The sequence below is a fragment of the Chiloscyllium punctatum genome, chromosome 35 (assembly GCF_047496795.1).
Source record: "Chiloscyllium punctatum isolate Juve2018m chromosome 35, sChiPun1.3, whole genome shotgun sequence".
Classification (NCBI taxonomy): domain Eukaryota; kingdom Metazoa; phylum Chordata; class Chondrichthyes; order Orectolobiformes; family Hemiscylliidae; genus Chiloscyllium; species Chiloscyllium punctatum.
Window position 1 is genome coordinate 10,283,340 of NC_092773.1, and position 17,596 is coordinate 10,300,935.

The following is a 17,596-nucleotide window of genomic DNA, read 5'->3' on the forward strand; positions in this document are numbered from 1 at the left end:
AACAGCGTTTTCCCAGATAACAGGACTGACGATACCCTGAACGAGTGACAGCAGGCTGTATAAAAGAGGCCAGCTCTGTGCTCTCTCTCTGAACAGCTGAGGAGCCAGGTCACCCTGTTTCTGTCTTTGTGCACCCCGTGAGTAGACACAGGCAGCTGTTCCTGGTACACCCTGAGGTCTGAGTGTCTGTGCTCTTGCCCCTGACCGAGACCAGCTTGACCATCCATCGGAAGAACCAGGAGGAAGCTTGTTCCATCGGGCTGAACATTGGGCGTAGACTCCCTCAAACCCACCAAGAACAAAGCCTCCAGCACTTTCCACACGGAATTCAACAAAGACTTCCCTTCAGGAGCAGTCATGGTGCAGGTTAGTACACGAAAGGTTATCGGAGAGAGGACGTTCGGCCCATTGAGTCATTGCTGACTCCCATTCCCCAACACTAGGCCCACAGCCTTGTGTACTTCACCATTGGCTGAAATCCTTTGTCAGTGTGTGTGAGATGAGGGGTCTGTCTCTTGCACTCTCGCTGGTAATGGGGAGAGTGTGCTGAACTCCAGCCGAGGTTCAGCTGATGCTGGTGGGGGTTCCTGAACACGGTCAGAGGAGGGCATGGACGGAGAGGGGGAGCAGGCTTGGAATGAACGATACCTCGGAACACTGACATTCCTGTGGGTCAGCCATCGTCCTGTCTTTAATCCCACACCCTCTCCCAAAACCGATCCAGTCACAAAGACTGATTATCAAACATCAACCGGAGAGAGAGAGAGAGAGGGAGAGACTTCAGATCAGAAAAGGGACTCAGCCTCAGAACAGACTCTCCTCCATCCTCCGAAATTGTAAAGCTGTCTTGGGTTCTCCTGGGGAGGTAGTCTGGAGATTGGAGCAGCAGTTTTCAGTAGCACCCTCAGAATTTCAGCTGATGATGTAGATATGGCTCCCTGAAGGGGTCAGTCCAAGGGAACTCTCTTGAACACTTGGGGGATAAATATTCCGTGTGAGAATCCATTCACAATGACCATGATGAGCTCAGCTCCCCTTGAGCCATTGAGTGGGTCTGAGCTGAAAGCCAGTGCCCCAGTTTGTAGTTAGTGAGTGAAATGAACAGTTTGTGCTGTGTCACCTTCCCTTCCTTTTCAGTGTTAGAACAATGACCTGATATTTCCACCTGAAACTCTCACACCATGTTTCAACCCACCTTGTCTCCAGTCAGGGAGTCCTGGAGATATACAGCATGGAAACAGATCCTTCACAACAACTCACAGGTCAGGAAGAAATCTGCACCGACACTTGGAGAGAATTCCCTTTGGCATTTGGTCTTGATTTTGATTTTTGGTGTTATTCTAACCATGCAGAGAGACAGATTTATCTCTTCCTCCAACCACCACATTCCTGATGAAGGGCTTATGCCCGAAACGTCGATTCTCCCGCTCCTCAGATGCTGCCTGACCTGCTGTGCTTTTCCAGCGGCACACTCTCCGACTCTGATCTCCAGCATTTGCGGCCCTCGCTTTCTCTTATTCTAACCATGGCCCACTGTGCTCTGAGGGAGCTCAGCAACTCGCCTCGTATCCCGTCCTCTCAGCTGAACAGAATAAACTTTAAACCCTTCAATGGCCCCTGGGTGGGGCACTGGCAGGATTAGCAGCAAGAATGGGGAATTGGTTGAGATCTTTGATTGTCCCTGTGGCGATGAAACAGGCTCCCATTGTTCATTACATTCTTCCAAATAAAAAGCTTATTCTTATTTCAATCTTCTCACTTTCTTCATTCCTGGAAGGACACAGAATTCGATCTTTTCTCGTTGCCCTCCAGGTCTTGTTGGTCCTGCCCTTTGACACAATGGTTTCTCCCCAGTTCCTTGGCACATGGTCTCAGCTATTCGCCTGCAGCTGCTAACACCATTCCCTCATGATCAAAGCAGTATCTGTCTTTGCCAGTCTCATGGTACGGTGGCTGATTGAGGACATTGTTTTTCTGCTCCAAGCTGCAGATGTGACATTAGCTATTCAGGAGGGCAGCTTGGAGGAAACGGTTCCCCTCCAGGACCAGAGGAACCCTCTGTCATTAAAGATAGTCCCTGCAAGCACATCAAAACTCACCATCTTCTTGTCAGACTGCAAACAGGGAAGGATTGAAGCAAGACATGTGTCCAGCCCTGATCTCATTGAACCACAGCATGGGGGGGGGAGCAGGAGAGACAGCATCACCTTCTGGAACAAGGGGTCAAGGAGGTGTGCAGGGAATAATAATCTCCCTCAGAAATACAATAGGCCAAATGGTCTCCTGCAGTGGTCTCTGATGTTACAATCCCCAAACTACCTGGTCCACAGGTCATTCAAGGAGGGAGGGAGAGGGAGAGGGTTGGGGGACAGAGAGAAGGAGATAGACAGAGAGAGAGAGAGAGAGAGAGAGAGAGGGAAGGAGAAAGAGGGAGAGAAGGAGAGAGAGAAACGAGAGAGAAGGAAAGAGAGAGATGGAAGGAAAGAGTGAGAGAAAAAGAGAGGGAAACAGAGAAATGGAAAGAATGAAGGCAAGAGGGGGAAGGAGAGGAGTTCTCAAGTTACAGATTTATCCAACATGGAAACAGACCCTTCGGTCCAACCCATCCATGCCAACCAGATATCCTAACCCAATCCAGTCCCACCTGCCAGCATCCAGCCCATATCCCTCCAAATCCTTCCTATTCATATACCCATCCAAATGCCTTTTAAATATTGTAATTGTACCAGCCTCCACCACTTCCTCTGGCAGCTCATTCCATACACGTACCACCCTCTGCATGAAGAAGTTGCCCCTTAAGTCTCTTTTAAAGGTTTCCCCTCTCACCCTAAACCTATGCCCTCTAGTTCTGGCCTCCCTGACCCCAGGGAAAAGACTTTGCCTATTTATCCTACCCAAGCCCCTCATAATTTTGTAAACCTCTATAAGGTCACCCCTCAGCCTCCGACACTCCAGGGAAAACAGCCCCAGCCTGTTCAGCCTCTCCCTGTAGCTCAGATCCTCCAACCCTGGCAACATCCTTGTAAATCTTTTCTGAACCCTTTCATGTTTCACAACATCTTTCCGATAGGAAGGAGACCAGAACCGCACGCAATATTCCAACAGTGGCCTAACCAATGTCCTGTACAGCCGCAACATGACCTCCCAACTCCTGTACTCAATACTCTGACCAATAAAGGAAAGCATACCAAACACCTTCTTCACTATCCTATCTACCTGCGACTCCACTTTCAAGGAGCTATGAACCTGCACCCCAAGGTCTCTTTGTTCAGCAACACTCTCTAGGACCTTACCATTAAGTGTATAAGTCCTGCCTGGATCTGCCTTTCCAAAATGCAGCACCTCACATTTATCTGAATTAAAGTCCATCTGCCACTTCTCAGCCCATTGGCCTATCTGATCAAGATCCTGTTGTAATCTGAGGTAACCCTCTTCACTGGCCAGTACACTTTCAATTTTGGTGTCATCTGCAAACTTACTAACTATACCCCTTCTGCTCACATCCAAATCATTTATGTAAATGACAAAAGACAGAGGGCACTCCACTGGTCACAGGCCTCCAGTCTGAAAAACAACCCTCCACCACCACCCTCTGTCTTCTACCTTTGAGCCAGTTCTGTATCCAAATGGCTAGTTCTCCCTGTATTCCATGAGATCTAACCTTGCTCACCGGTCTCCCATGGGGAACCTTGTTGAACACCTTACTGAAGTCCATATAGATCACATCTACCACTCTGCCCTCATCAATCCTCTTTGTTACTTCTTCAAAAAGCTCAATCAAGTTTGTGAGACATGATTTCCCTCACATAAAGCCATGTTGACTATCCCTAATCAGTCCTTGCCTTTCCAAATACATGTACATCCTGTCCCTCAGGATTCCCTCCAACAACTTGCCCACCACCGAGGTCAGGTCAGTTGGACAGAGGAAGGGAAGGTGGTGGAGGGAGGGAGGGATGGAGGGATGGATGGAGAGACAGAGAGAGAGAGAGAGAGAGAGAGAATGACCATGTGGCCAGGTTTCAGATCAGCAGTTGAATGGTTGTTGTTAGGTTGAAACCCTGCCTTCAGTCTGTCTTATTTGACCTGAATGTGGCATCCTGTACCGGGAAGGTTCACATTTACCACCTGGGATTGGGAACCACTGGCACATTGCCTGAGGGCACTGCTTTGGACCAATGGGAACAATGCTGTGGGGAAGGTGGGTGAATGCAAGACATGGATGGGGGAGATGGGGGAGATGGGTGGGGGGGGAGGGAGTGATGTGGTTGGGAGCAGGTTCACACTCACGCCCACACGGAGTTCTGGAGCTGGTCCTGTCAATCTGTATCAAACAGGCCCGTGCACAGACACAGAGAGAGAGAGAGAGAGAGAGAGACACACACACAAACACACAGAGAAACAGAGACACGCAGACACAGAGACACACAGACAGAGAGACACACAGACGGAGAGACAGAGAGGCACACACACACACACACACACACACACACAGAGACACAGACACACACAGAGGTACCCAGATGAATGAGCCTTTAGGCTCTGAGTTGGAGTCAGTTGGAGGGCTATCTGACCAGTCAGTGGGACACAGGGATGCTGTTCAACACAGGCTAAGACAGAGAGCTTTGGACACAGAGCCTGAGAGATGGTATCCAGCTTCATGTAGCCAGATCCTGGCACACAGTAACTCTCTCTCTCTGAAGGTACCTGGTTTTCTCCCTGAGTGACAGGCTGCTAGGGAGCTCAGTCAGTCCTCAGTATACCCCAGAAACACTCCTTAACTGCCAGCTCTCCCCCACTCAGCCTGCATTCTCTCTCCCTCTCACAGAGGTAACAAGATGAACAATGAGCAGAAGGGTGTAACACTAGTGATGATGGTGTCTTGTACCGTTATTGGGGTCGCTCTGGTGCTGATTGAGAGGGCGGGCAGTAAGTGTGCAGCACTGTCTAGGTGCCTGTGTGGACACATGTGCCCATTGTGTTCCCCCCTCTGAGGCTGGAGACTGGCAGGGAACACTGCTATTCTGGATTAGTGGTGCTGGAAGAGCACAGCAGTTCAGGCAGCATCCAAGTAGCTTCGAAATCGACGTTTCGGGCAAAAGCCCAAACACTGCTACCCAGGGCTGGTTAACTGTTGCAGAAGAAGAAACTGACAGAAATAGGGCAGATCCTTCTGGATGCCCCCCACACCAATCCCATTCAGAGCAGCAGCTTCTTATGTTCCCCCTTGTCTTTCACAGAAAGCCCTGTTGTGTGTCCTGCTCCTTCTGAAGACCCTGGATATGTGTGAGGCTGACTGCAAATTTGTTATGAAGTCAGAGGCAGGAGCAGCAGGCAAGTAACTCTTCCATCATTCACTCCCACCCTCACTCATTCCCCTCTCACCACACTCCTAAACCTCATATTTCCCAAAGAGGCCACACAATGCTTTCAACAGAGAGTGGGACAGAGAGAGAGACAGAGAGAGAGAGAGAGGGCAGACACATACACACAGAGACACGCAGACTCAGCTAGAGATGCAAATACACAGACACACGCACAGACAGAGACAGAAATAGAGACACATACACAGAGACACACACACACTGACCTTGAGGATATGTGACGTTTTTATCCCCACTGTTCCACATGGATAGCACTGCCCTCCTGGTAGGGAGGACATGTCCCAGGAGATACTGATAGAGGCAGCTGATTGAAGTTAACTGGAAGCAATGTGCTGGGAATGGGGCCGGCATACAGAGATGGGAACATGGGGAGGATTCAGGAAGGGGAACGTGGTGAACTGAGGAGTCATTCACAGCTGGAACAAGGACAGGCTCCTGCAGAGTACAGACACATACAGGCATAGACACACACAGACAAACATTCACGCACATACAGACAGACACATACAGACACAGATACACACACACTGTGATAGACACACACACAAAGACACACAGACATAGACACTCAGGCACACACACAGACACACAGAGAAACACACACACACACAGACACACAATTCATACTCACAGACACACAGATACACAGATATAGATACACAAAGACTCACAGACAGAGATACACACAGACACACACTCACTCAAACATACAGACATAGACACACACACACTCATACATACAGAGATATATGCACACAGACATACATACAGACACACATACATACATAGACACATACAGACATAGACACACACACATACAGACAGACATAGATACACACAGACACATATATAGACATAAACACATGCGCACACACATAGACATAGGCACACACATACACATACATTGACACAGACACATATTCATACATGTACAGACAGACACACAGAGACACATACAGACAGACAAACATACAGACAGACACACACACAGGCATAGACACAACACACACACACATAAACACACTACACACACATACACACACAGTCATAGACACACAGAGACGCAGACAGAGACACACAGACAGAAAGCCACAGAGAGAGAGAGAGAGAGATACACTCACACACATGTACAGACATGGACACAGGCAGACACACATTCACACACAAACACACACACACACACAGTGACTGATTCCCCAAGGAACCCTCAGGTTGCCAATGTTCTCAATACAGGGAATGTTAAGCTGTTATGTTCCATTCTCAACACCAGAGAGCAGCAACATCCCACTAATAAATAATTCCTCCATCAGCAGCCCCATCCACACACACACACAGATACACAGAGTTGACACGAGCATGGTGCAAAGACCAGGCAGCAGTGAGTGAGTGCTCCCTGGCCCTGTGGCTGTCAGACTCTAAAATGGAACCTCACTGTTCCCACACTGTGCAGGGGAAAAGAATATCCACCATGAAGATCCCAGTCACTGCTATTACCACAGCCAGAGCTTCCATTCACATCGCCTCTTTCATGCACCAAAACCTCCCTCAAGGCGTTTTGACAGAAGTGTTGTCAAACATAAGATAATATTGTGCCTTTTAAGTGGCCAGGAGGTGAGAGGAACAAAGATTGGTTCTTCAGAGCAATTGACGAGGAGTCCCAGAAAGAAACAGGGAGAGATAAAGGCAGAGAAAGGGAGGGAAAAAAAAGAGAGAGAGGGAGAGGAAGGGAGAGTGCAAGGGAAAAGAGCGAGGGAGGGGAGAGAGAGAGACAGACGACCCAGAGACTGTTGAGGAATAGAGAGAGACAAACAGACGGGAGAGAGAGGGATAGTGAGAGAGACCAGGAGAGAGAAAGAGAAAGAGATGGAGAGAGAGAATGAGAGAGAGAGAGGGATTAATCGAGGGAATTGCAGAGCCAGGGACGCAGGTAGGTGAAGGCATGAGTAAAATCTCCGGTGAAATCTCCGAGTGAGATCTCAGAGGAAGGTGGAGATGGATGGGGAGGGTGGGGAGGGATTTGAGAAGGGAGCTACACAGACTGGGGGAAACAGTTCCAGATCAGTGAGCACATGGCCAGGTCAAGCTGGGGAAGGTTGGTGCTGAAGGTAGAACAATAAGGCTGTGTTGTTGTTTGTTTTTGCAGACTGCATGGACAATGGGATGAACTACAAGGTGGGAGCCATGTGGAAGAGTGAGGATTGCTACACGTGTTACTGTGGGAAGGTGACAGCAATCTGTTGTACTGAGTAAGTCACACCCAGACACACACTGTCTTCGTCCCCCCTCAGCTCTCTCCCAGGGATGGGGTTTCGGGTTACCCAGGATAGGAATGGCCAACAGTAACCCGAAAGAGAGAACCAGGACAATTCCCATTGCGGAGCTGACTGGCAGACACATGTTAACAGTATCCCATAGAGACAGCACAGGCTGCCATTGTAGTGTCTGTATGACCATCAGTCTGATATGAGGGGTACTCAGAAAAAACCCCTCCCCCCACTCTCAGAGGGACTAGGCAGAGTAGAGAGGGTAAAAACAATGACTGCAGATGCTGAAAACCAAATACTGGATTAGTGCTGCTGGAAGAGCACAGCAGTTCAGGAGCATCCAACGAGCAGCGAAATCGACGTTTCAGGCAAAAGCCCTTCATCAGGAATAAAGGCAGTGAGCCTGAAGCATGGAGAGATAAGCTAGAGGAGGGTGGGGGTGGGGAGAAAGGAGCATAGAGTACAATGGGTGAGTGGGGGAGGGGATGAAGGTGATAGGTCAAGGAGGAGAGGGTGGAGTGGATAGGTGGAAAAGGAGCTAGGCAGGTTGGACAAGTCCGGACAAGTCAAGGAGACAGTTACTGAGCTGGAAGTTTGGAACGAGGGTGAGGTGGGGGAAGGGGAAATGAGGAAACTGTTGAAGTCCTCATTGATGCCCTGGGGTTGAAGTGTTCCGAGGCGGAAGATGAGGCGTTCTTCCTCCAGGCGTCTGGTGGTGAGGGAGCGGCGGTGAAGGAGGCCCAGGACCTCCATGTCCTCGGCAGAGTGGGAGGGGGAGTTGAAATATTGGGCCACGGGGCGGTTTGGTTGATTGGTGCGGGTGTCCCGAAGATGTTCCCTAAAGCGCTCTGCTAGGAGGCGCCCAGTCTCCCCAATGTAGAGGAGACCACATCAGGAGCAACGGATACAATAAATGATATTAGTGGATGTGCAGGTAAAACTTTGATGGATGTGGAAGGCTCCTTTAGGGCCTTGGATGGAGGTGAGGGAGGAGGTGTGGGCACAGGTTTTGCAATTCCTGTGGTGGCAGGGGAAAGTGCCAGGATGGGAGGGTGGGTCGTAGGGGGGTGTGGACCTGACCAGGTAGTCACGGAGGGAACGGTCTTTGTGGAAGGCGGAAAGGGGTGGGGAGGGAAATAAATCCCTGGTGGTGGGGTCTTTTTGGAGGTGGCGGAAATGTTGGCGGATGATTTGGTTGATGCGAAGGTTGGTAGGGTGGAAGGTGAGCACCAGGGGCGTTCTGTCCTTGTTACGGTTGGAGGGGTGGGGTCTGAGGGCGGAGGTGCGGGATGTGGACGAGATGCGTTGGAGAGCATCTTTAACCACGTGGGAAGGGAAATTGCAGTCTCTAAAGAAGGAGGCCATCTAGTGTGTTCTGTGATGGAACTGGTCCTCCTGGGAGCAGATCCGGTGGAGGGGGAGAAATTGGGAATACGGGATGGCATTTTTGCAAGAGGTAGGGTGGGAAGAGGTGTAATCCAGGCAGCTGTGGGAGTCGGTGGGTTTGTAAAAAATGTCAGTGTCAAGTCGGTCGTCACTAATGGAGATGGAGAGGTCCAGGAAGGGGTGTAAAAAATGTCAGAGTAGAGAGGGGACTGACAAAGAACAGGACATCATCGGAACAGGCCCTTCGGCCCACCCTTAGGCCCACCCCTACACAGTCCATATCCCTCTATTCCTGCCTGTTCATATCTCTGTCCAAACGCCTTTACTGGATCCACCTCGACCAACTCTTCTGGCAGCACATTCTACACACTTAGCACCCTCTGTGTGGAAAACTTCCCCCTCACATCACCTTTAAACTTACCCCCTTTCATCTGGTGTCCCCCCCAGTCATTGACACTTCTCCCCTTGGAGAAAGTCTGTGATGATCCACGTCCCTCAGAAATGTGTTAACTTCCATCAGATTGCCCTCCTTGTCCTTCCACGTTAAAGTGAAAACAAACACAGTTTGTCCAATCTCTCCTCATAACTAACACCCTCCAAACCAGGCAACATCCTGGTAAACCCTGTCTGTTCCCTCTCCAAAGGATCCACATCCTTCAGGTAGTGTGATGACCAGAACTGGATGCAATATTCCAAGTGTAACCCTCAGAAAAGGAATATTCGATAACATGACATGTTAATTTTTATCCTCCATGCCCTGACTGAAGGTAACCATGCCATCCACCTGATGGCCTTGTGATGTCTCTCTCAGGAAGTGTGGTTGTGTCCATCCCGACCCTGTGTGTGTTGTTCTGAGGGGTTCTGCCTTCAGCTGTCCCTGCTCAAACATCCTGGTGCACTGCTCTGTCCATTATTCCACGACACCCTGTGTACAGAGAGACCTTCAGTCATGATTAATAATGATCAGACTGTCCCATGCTCTAGGATATTGCAGAGTCTGAAGTCCCTTGAGGTTTTGTATGTAGGAGCGCGTGGAAGATAGACCACAGATGTCAGATCTCCCCAAGGTTACTGACATTTACAATGTGAGACAGAGTGACACAGTGCCTGGGCTCTGTGCTCACTGACAGGACATGGTACACTCACTGGCAACGTGACACATACACACACAGACACACACTTACACACGTACACACACACACAGACAGACGTGTACAGGCACAGACACACGTACACACACGCACACACAGACACACACGTACACACACACAGACACACATACACACACACAGACAGACATGTGCACAGGCACAGACACACGTGCACAGGCACAGACACATGTACACACATGGACACACAGACATGTGCACACACACAGAGATACAGACACACATGGACACACAGACAGACACACATGTACACTCACAGTCACATGTACACACACAGACACACGTACACAGATACACGCACGCACGCACACATGTATACACAGACACACACATACACACACAGACACACAGACATGTGCACACACACACACACACAGATACAGACACACATGTACACACAGACAGACACACATGTACACTCACAGTCACATGTACACACACAGACACACGTACACAGACACACGCACGCACACACACATGTACACACAGACACACACAGACACACACATACACACACAGACACACGTATACACACGTACACAGACACACGTACACACACAGACACACATACACACAGACACACATGTACACACAGACACACACGTACACACACACAGACACACACAGACCCACATGTACACGTACACACAGACACACACATACACACCCACACATGTCCACACAGACACACACGTACACACAGACACGTACACACAGATGCACATACACACAGACACACATGTACACACAGACACACACAGACACACGCACACACAGACACACATGTACATACTTACACACACAAACACACATGTACACACACACACAGACACACGTACACACAGACACACATGTACACACACACAGACACACGTACACACAGACACACATGTACACACACAGACACACACATACACACACACAGAGACACACGTACACACAGACACAAATGTACACACACAGACACATGTACACACACACACTGACACATGTACACACAGACACACATGTACACACACACAGATACACATGTACACACACACACACACAGACACACGTACACACAGACACACATGTACACACACAGACACACGCACACACACACTAACACATGTACACACAGACACACATGTACACACACACAGATACACATGTACACACACACACAGACACACGTACACATAGACAGTGACTGAATGATCTTTCTGCCAGAACATCTCACGTTGTGAATGTCATGTGATCAGCTTAAAGGGACAGGCGTCTGGAATCTCTGTGTAACACAACAAAGTCTTTGAAAGGTGCCAGAGAAACACACATCCTTCTGACTCTCCCATTAGTCCATGACAACACGATCCAAGCTGGTGTGGGAAGTCACCAACACTTGAACCAACACAAAGCCCGTTCGATACAACAACAACAACAACAACCACCTGAGTTTAGATAGCACCTTGAACATAAAGAAAGATCCTAAGGTGCCTGACAGGAGCATGAGGAAACCAATAGACAGACAGAGTCATACCAAGCACCTTGATTGAGGAGATCCCGGTCCAGAGGCAGAAAACTTTTGGGAAGAGTCCCAGTGATTGGCAATAGCTCAAGGTCAGACGCTTCAGGGGAGCAAGTAAAATCGAGGGGACACACAAAGGGGAGCTCCTGGAAGGCAGAGCAGGGCTGGAGCAAGTTACAGAGATCGGGAGGGGCTGTTGGCACTGGAGGGGTTTATAGAAATAGGGAGGGGCAACAACACAAAGGCATTTGGAAGGAGGGGGAGCAGGGAAAAAGGAGGAGTGTACGTGAGTGTGGAGGAGGGGGTCAGTGTTAGTGAGTAAGTACAGGGGGGTAAGAGGAGAATGGGAGAGACAGACAGACAGAGAGACAGACAGCAGAGCTTTGGACCAGCTCGGTTTGATAGAGGAGGGAATGTGAGATGGAGAGGTGGTAAAGGGTGACGGGACACAGAAACAGACCCTGCTCCATCTTGGCATCATTGAGAGACCAGTGACAGGACTGAGGCTTTCAGCAGGAACAGGAACAGCAGGACAGGCAGGGGGGTACTGGCAGGGGAGAGGGGCAGGAGGGAGGGGGGTATGGGCAGGGGAGAGAGGCAGGAGGGAGGGGGGGTATGGGCAGGGGAGGGCGCAGGAGGGAGGGGGGTACTGGCAGGGGAGAGGGGCAGGAGGGAGGGGGGTACTGGCAGGGGAGAGGGGCAGGAGGGAGAGGGGGTATGGGCAGGGGAGAGTGGCAGGAGGGAGGGGGGTATGGGCAGGGGAGAGAGGCAGGAGGGAGGGGGGTATGGGCAGGGGAGGGGGCAGGAGGGAGGGGGGATATGGGCAGGGGAGAGGGGTAGGAGGGAGGGGGGTATGGGCAGGGGAGAGGGGCAGGAGGGAGGGGGGTATGGGCAGGGGAGAGGGGCAGGAGGGAGGGGGGTATGGGCAGGGGAGAGGGGCAGGAGGGAGGGGGGCTATGGGCAGGGTAGAGGGGCAGGAGGGAGGGGGGTATGGGCAGGGGAGAGTGGCAGGAGGGAGGGGGGTACTGGCAGGGGAGAGGGGCAGGAAGGAGGGGGGTACTGGCAGGGGAGAGGGGCAGCCGGGAAGGGGGTACTGGCAGGGGAGAGGGGCAGGAGGGAGGGGGTACTGGCAGGCAAGAGGGACCGGAGGGAGGGGGGGTATGGGCAGGGGAGAGGGGCAGGAGGGAGGGGGTACTGGCAGGCAAGAGGGACCGGAGGGAGGGGGGGTATGGGCAGGGGAGAGGGGCAGGAGGGAGGGGGGTACTGGCAGGGGAGAGGGGCAGGAGGCAGGGGGGGTATGGGCAGGGGAGAGGGGCAGGAGGGGTGGGGTACTGGCAGGGGAGAGGGGCCAGAGGGAGGGGGAGTATGGGCAGGGGAGAGGGGCAGGAGGGAGGGGGGTACTGGCAGGGGAGAGGGGCAGGAGGCAGGGGGGGTATGGGCAGGGGAGAGGGGCAGGAGGGAGGGGGGTACTGGCAGGGGAGGGGGGCAGGAGGCGGGGGGTACTGGCAGGGGAGAGGGGCAGGAAGGAGGGGGGTACTGGCAGGGGAGAGGGGCAGGAGGGAGTGGGTACTGGCAGGGGAGAGGGGCAGGAGGGAGTGGGTACTGGCAGGGGACAGGGGCAGGAGGCAGGGGGGTACTGGCAGGGGAGAGGGGCAGGAAGGAGGGGGGTACTGGCAGGGGAGAGGGGCAGGAGGGAGGGGGGTACTGGCAGGGGACAGGGGCAGGAGGCAGGGGGGTACTGGCAGGGGAGAGGTGCAGGAGGCAGGGGTGTATGGGCAGGGGAGAGGGGCAGGAGGGAGGGGGCTACAGGCAGGGGAGAGGGGCAGGAGGCAGGGGCAGGAGGTAGGGGGGTATGGGCAGGGGAGAGGGGAAGGAGGGAGGCAGGAGGCAGGGGGCTACGGGCAGGGGAGTGGGGCAGGAGGGAGGGGGGTACAGGCAGGGGAGAGGGGCAGGAGGGAGGGTCAGGAGGCAGGGGGGTACAGGCAAGGGAGAGGGGCCGGAGGGAGGGGGAGTATGGGCAGGGGAGAGGGGCATGAGGGTGGGGAGTACTGGCAGGGGAGAGTGGCAGGACGGAGGGGCAGGTGGCAGGGGGATATGGTCAGGGGAGAGGGGCAGGAGGCAGGGGGTACTGGCAAGGGAGAGGGGCAGGAGGCAGGGGAGTACTGGCAGGGTAGGGGGGCAGGAGGGAGGGGCAGTAGGCAGGGGGGTATGGGCAGGGGAAGGGCAGGAGGCAGGGGGGTACTGGCAGGGGAGAGGGGCAGGAAGCAGTGGGGTACGGGCAGGAGACAGGGGCAGGAGGCAATGGGGTACTGGCAGAGGAGAGGGGCAGGAGGGAGGGGCAGTAGGCAGGGGGGTATGGGCAGGGGAAGGGCAGGAGGCAGGGGGTTACTGGCAGGGGAGAGGGGCAGGAGGCAGTGGGGTACGGGCAGGAGACAGGGGCAGGAGGCAATGGGGTACTGGCAGAGGAGAGGGGCTGGAGGGAGGGGCAGTAGGCAGGGGGTTACTGGCAGGGGAGAGGGGCAGGAGGGAGGGGCAGTAGGCAGGGGGTTACTGGCAGGGGAGAGGGGCAGGAGGGAGGGGCAGTAGGCAGGGGGGTATGGGCAGGGGAAGGGCAGGAGGCAGGGGGTTACTGGCAGGGGAGAGGGGCAGGAGGCAGGGGCAGTAGGCAGGGGGTTACTGGCAGGTGAGAGGGGCAGGAGGGAGGGGCAGTAGGCAGGGGGTTACTGGCAGGGGAGAGGGGCAGGAGGGAGGGGCAGTAGGCAGGGGGGTATGGGCAGGGGAAGGGCAGGAGGCAGGGGGTTACTGGCAGGGGAGAGGGGCAGGAGGCAGTGGGGTACGGGCAGGAGACAGGGGCAGATGGCAGTGGGGTATGGGCAGGGGAGAGGGGCAGGAGGCAGGGGGTACTGGCAGGGGAGAGAGGCAGGAGGCAGTGGGGTATGGGCAGGGGAGAGGGGCAGGTGGCAGGGGGGTACGGGCAGGGGAGGGGGCAGGAGACAGAGGGGTACAGGCAGGGGAGAGGGGCAGGAGGCCGGGGGGTACGGGAAGAGGAGAGGGGCAGGAGTGAGGGGCAGGTGGCAGGGGGCTACAGGCAGGGGAGAGGGGCAGAAGGCAGGGGGGTATGGGCAGGAGACAGGGGGTTACGGGCAGGGGAGAGGGGCAGAAGGCAGGGGGGTACGGGCAGGAGGCAAGGGGGTACTGGCAGGGGAGAGGGGCAGGAGGCAGGGGGGTACGGGCAGGGGAGAGGGGCAGGAGGCAGGGGCAGTAGGCAGGGGGTTACTGGCAGGGGAGAGGGGCAGGAGGGAGGGGCAGTAGGCAGGGGGTTACTGGCAGGGGAGAGGGGCAGGAGGGAGGGGCAGTAGGCAGGGGGGTATGGGCAGGGGAAGGGCAGGAGGCAGGGGGTTACTGGCAGGGGAGAGGGGCAGGAGGCAGTGGGGTACGGGCAGGAGACAGGGGCAGGAGGCAGTGGGGTATGGGCAGGGGAGAGGGGCAGGAGGCAGGGGGTACTGGCAGGGGAGAGAGGCAGGAGGCAGTGGGGTATGGGCAGGGGAGAGGGGCAGGTGGCAGGGGGGTACGGGCAGGGGAGGGGGCAGGAGACAGAGGGGTACAGGCAGGGGAGAGGGGCAGAAGGCAGGGGGGTATGGGCAGGAGACAGGGGGTTACGGGCAGGGGAGAGGGGCAGAAGGCAGGGGGGTACGGGCAGGAGGCAAGGGGGTACTGGCAGGGGAGAGGGGCAGGAGGCAGGGGGGTACGGGCAGGAGGCAAGGGGGTACTGGCAGGGGAGAGGGGCAGGAGGCAGGGGGGTACGGGCAGAGGGAGGGGCAGGAGTTGGAGAAGGGTCAGGGATCCAGTGGGACCCTGTTACTGAAGGTGTGAACTCAGCACAGGCTGAGACACAAGGGAAGGTGTGAGTTTGTCTCACTAAGGGAAAGGAGTTGGACTGATCCAGCCTCTCTCTCTCTCTCTCTCTCTCTCTCTCTCTCGTCCCAGCTATGCTCAAGTGCCCGATGTGCCAAGTCACTGTGAAGCTGTTTTCGACAAGAGGCTCTGCAAGTACAAGGTGTACAGTAAGGAGAACCTGGATGTCCTGTGTGATATCTGAGGATTGCTGGGAGAACAGTACCATGGAGACGATCTACCAAGCTGCTTTCACATCACTCCCCTGCCTGTGCTCCTGCAGAGGTGCAACCCCTGAAGGAGAGTCCCTAATCCCCAACTGCTCCGTATTCTCACAATGTCACCTCTTTGGATTGCTGTCAAAATCCTTCAATAAAGCGCATTTGGTCAGTTTCAGCTTGGAACCTAGCATTCTGAGGGATACCCTCCACCTGCTCAGTAACTCCCAACCCACCGAGAACAGCCCGCTCAACAAAAGCCAACTCTCTGGTGTGGGAAAAGGTATACACAGACACAGACAGACACGCACACAGACAGACACACACACACAGACAGACACACAGACAGACAGACACACACACACACAGACACACAGACACAGACAGACACGCACACAGACAGACACACAGACACAGACAGACACACACACAGACAGACACACACACACACAGACACACAGACACAGACAGACACACACACAGACAGACACAGACAGACACACACACACACAGACAGACACACAGCCACAGACAGACACACACACAGACAGACACACAGACAGACAGACACACAGACACAGACAGACACACAGACAGACACACACACAGACAGACACACACACAGACAGACACACAGACACAGACAGACACACACACAGACAGACACACAGACAGAAAACACAGACACAGACAGACAGACACACAGACAAAACAGAGAGGGGCTGTTGAAGCTGCATGATGGACCAAAGGACCTTTCTCTCAGTCTCTCTCACTTCAGGCTCTTTCTTCTCATACTCCCATGTGGTGTGGGCATCTGTAGCTGGGTTCGTGTTTACTACCCATCCCTGATTGCCACAGAAGGCAATTGCTGTGGATCTGGCGTCATGTGTAGGTGAGGCCAGGTGAGGACAGCAGCTTCCTTTCCAAATGGGATTTTACAACAAGTAAGTACCCCGCTTCACTGCAGCCTTTTACTGAATTGGAATGGCACCATCCACCCTGAGAAGATAACAACTTGCAGTGAGCTGTGACAACTGGGATCTCAGGAGCTCACAGCAGAGATGGCCAACTGAGACAAGCTCCTGAGAGGCAGGGCAGTCTGCAAGGGAACGGTGGCTTAAGGTGGGAGATCGGCCCAGCCCCTGGGCAAGCAGGAATGGGTGCTGAGTGCTCCGAGGGTTGGTATTAGTGCAGCTGGCCGGGGAGGGAAGTTGGGGGGGGGGGAATTCCACGTGATGGTCTGGAAGTCAATGCTCTGTTTATTTCAGAGATAGTGCAACTCAAGGTAAGAACAAAATAACCAAAGTGATTGGCTGGAAACTGTTTCAAAGAGAGTTTTAAACCGTTACTTTTCTGGGGCTTTATTGGCTCAGTCAACAGTTATCACCCCAGTCAAAACACACAGACACAGACATACACACACACACACATATACACACACACACATACACACAGGCATTCACACACAGACACACACACACAAACACACACATACACACACAGATACAGACATACACACACACATACACACACACACATATACACACACACATACACACACGCGCACGCACACACATGCACACACAGACACACACACACAGAAACTCACACACATACACACACACACATACACACACAGACACACATACACACACAGACACTCACACACATACACACACACACAAACATACACACACACAGACACAGACATACACACACACAGACACTCACACACATACACACACAAACACACACATACACACACACACACAAACAT

The 17,596-nt window shown here is 53.6% G+C and overlaps 1 long non-coding RNA gene across 1 annotated transcript; it reads left to right on the forward strand.

Annotated features, from left to right (window-relative positions):
• The first annotated feature begins 7,194 nt into the window (after nucleotides 1-7,194).
• Nucleotides 7,195-15,976, forward strand: LOC140459831 (uncharacterized). The gene is made up of 3 exons (XR_011953878.1): nucleotides 7,195-7,308; nucleotides 7,525-7,627; nucleotides 15,695-15,976. It is a non-coding gene; the product is annotated as an uncharacterized lncRNA (long non-coding RNA).
• The last annotated feature ends 1,620 nt before the right edge of the window (nucleotides 15,977-17,596 follow it).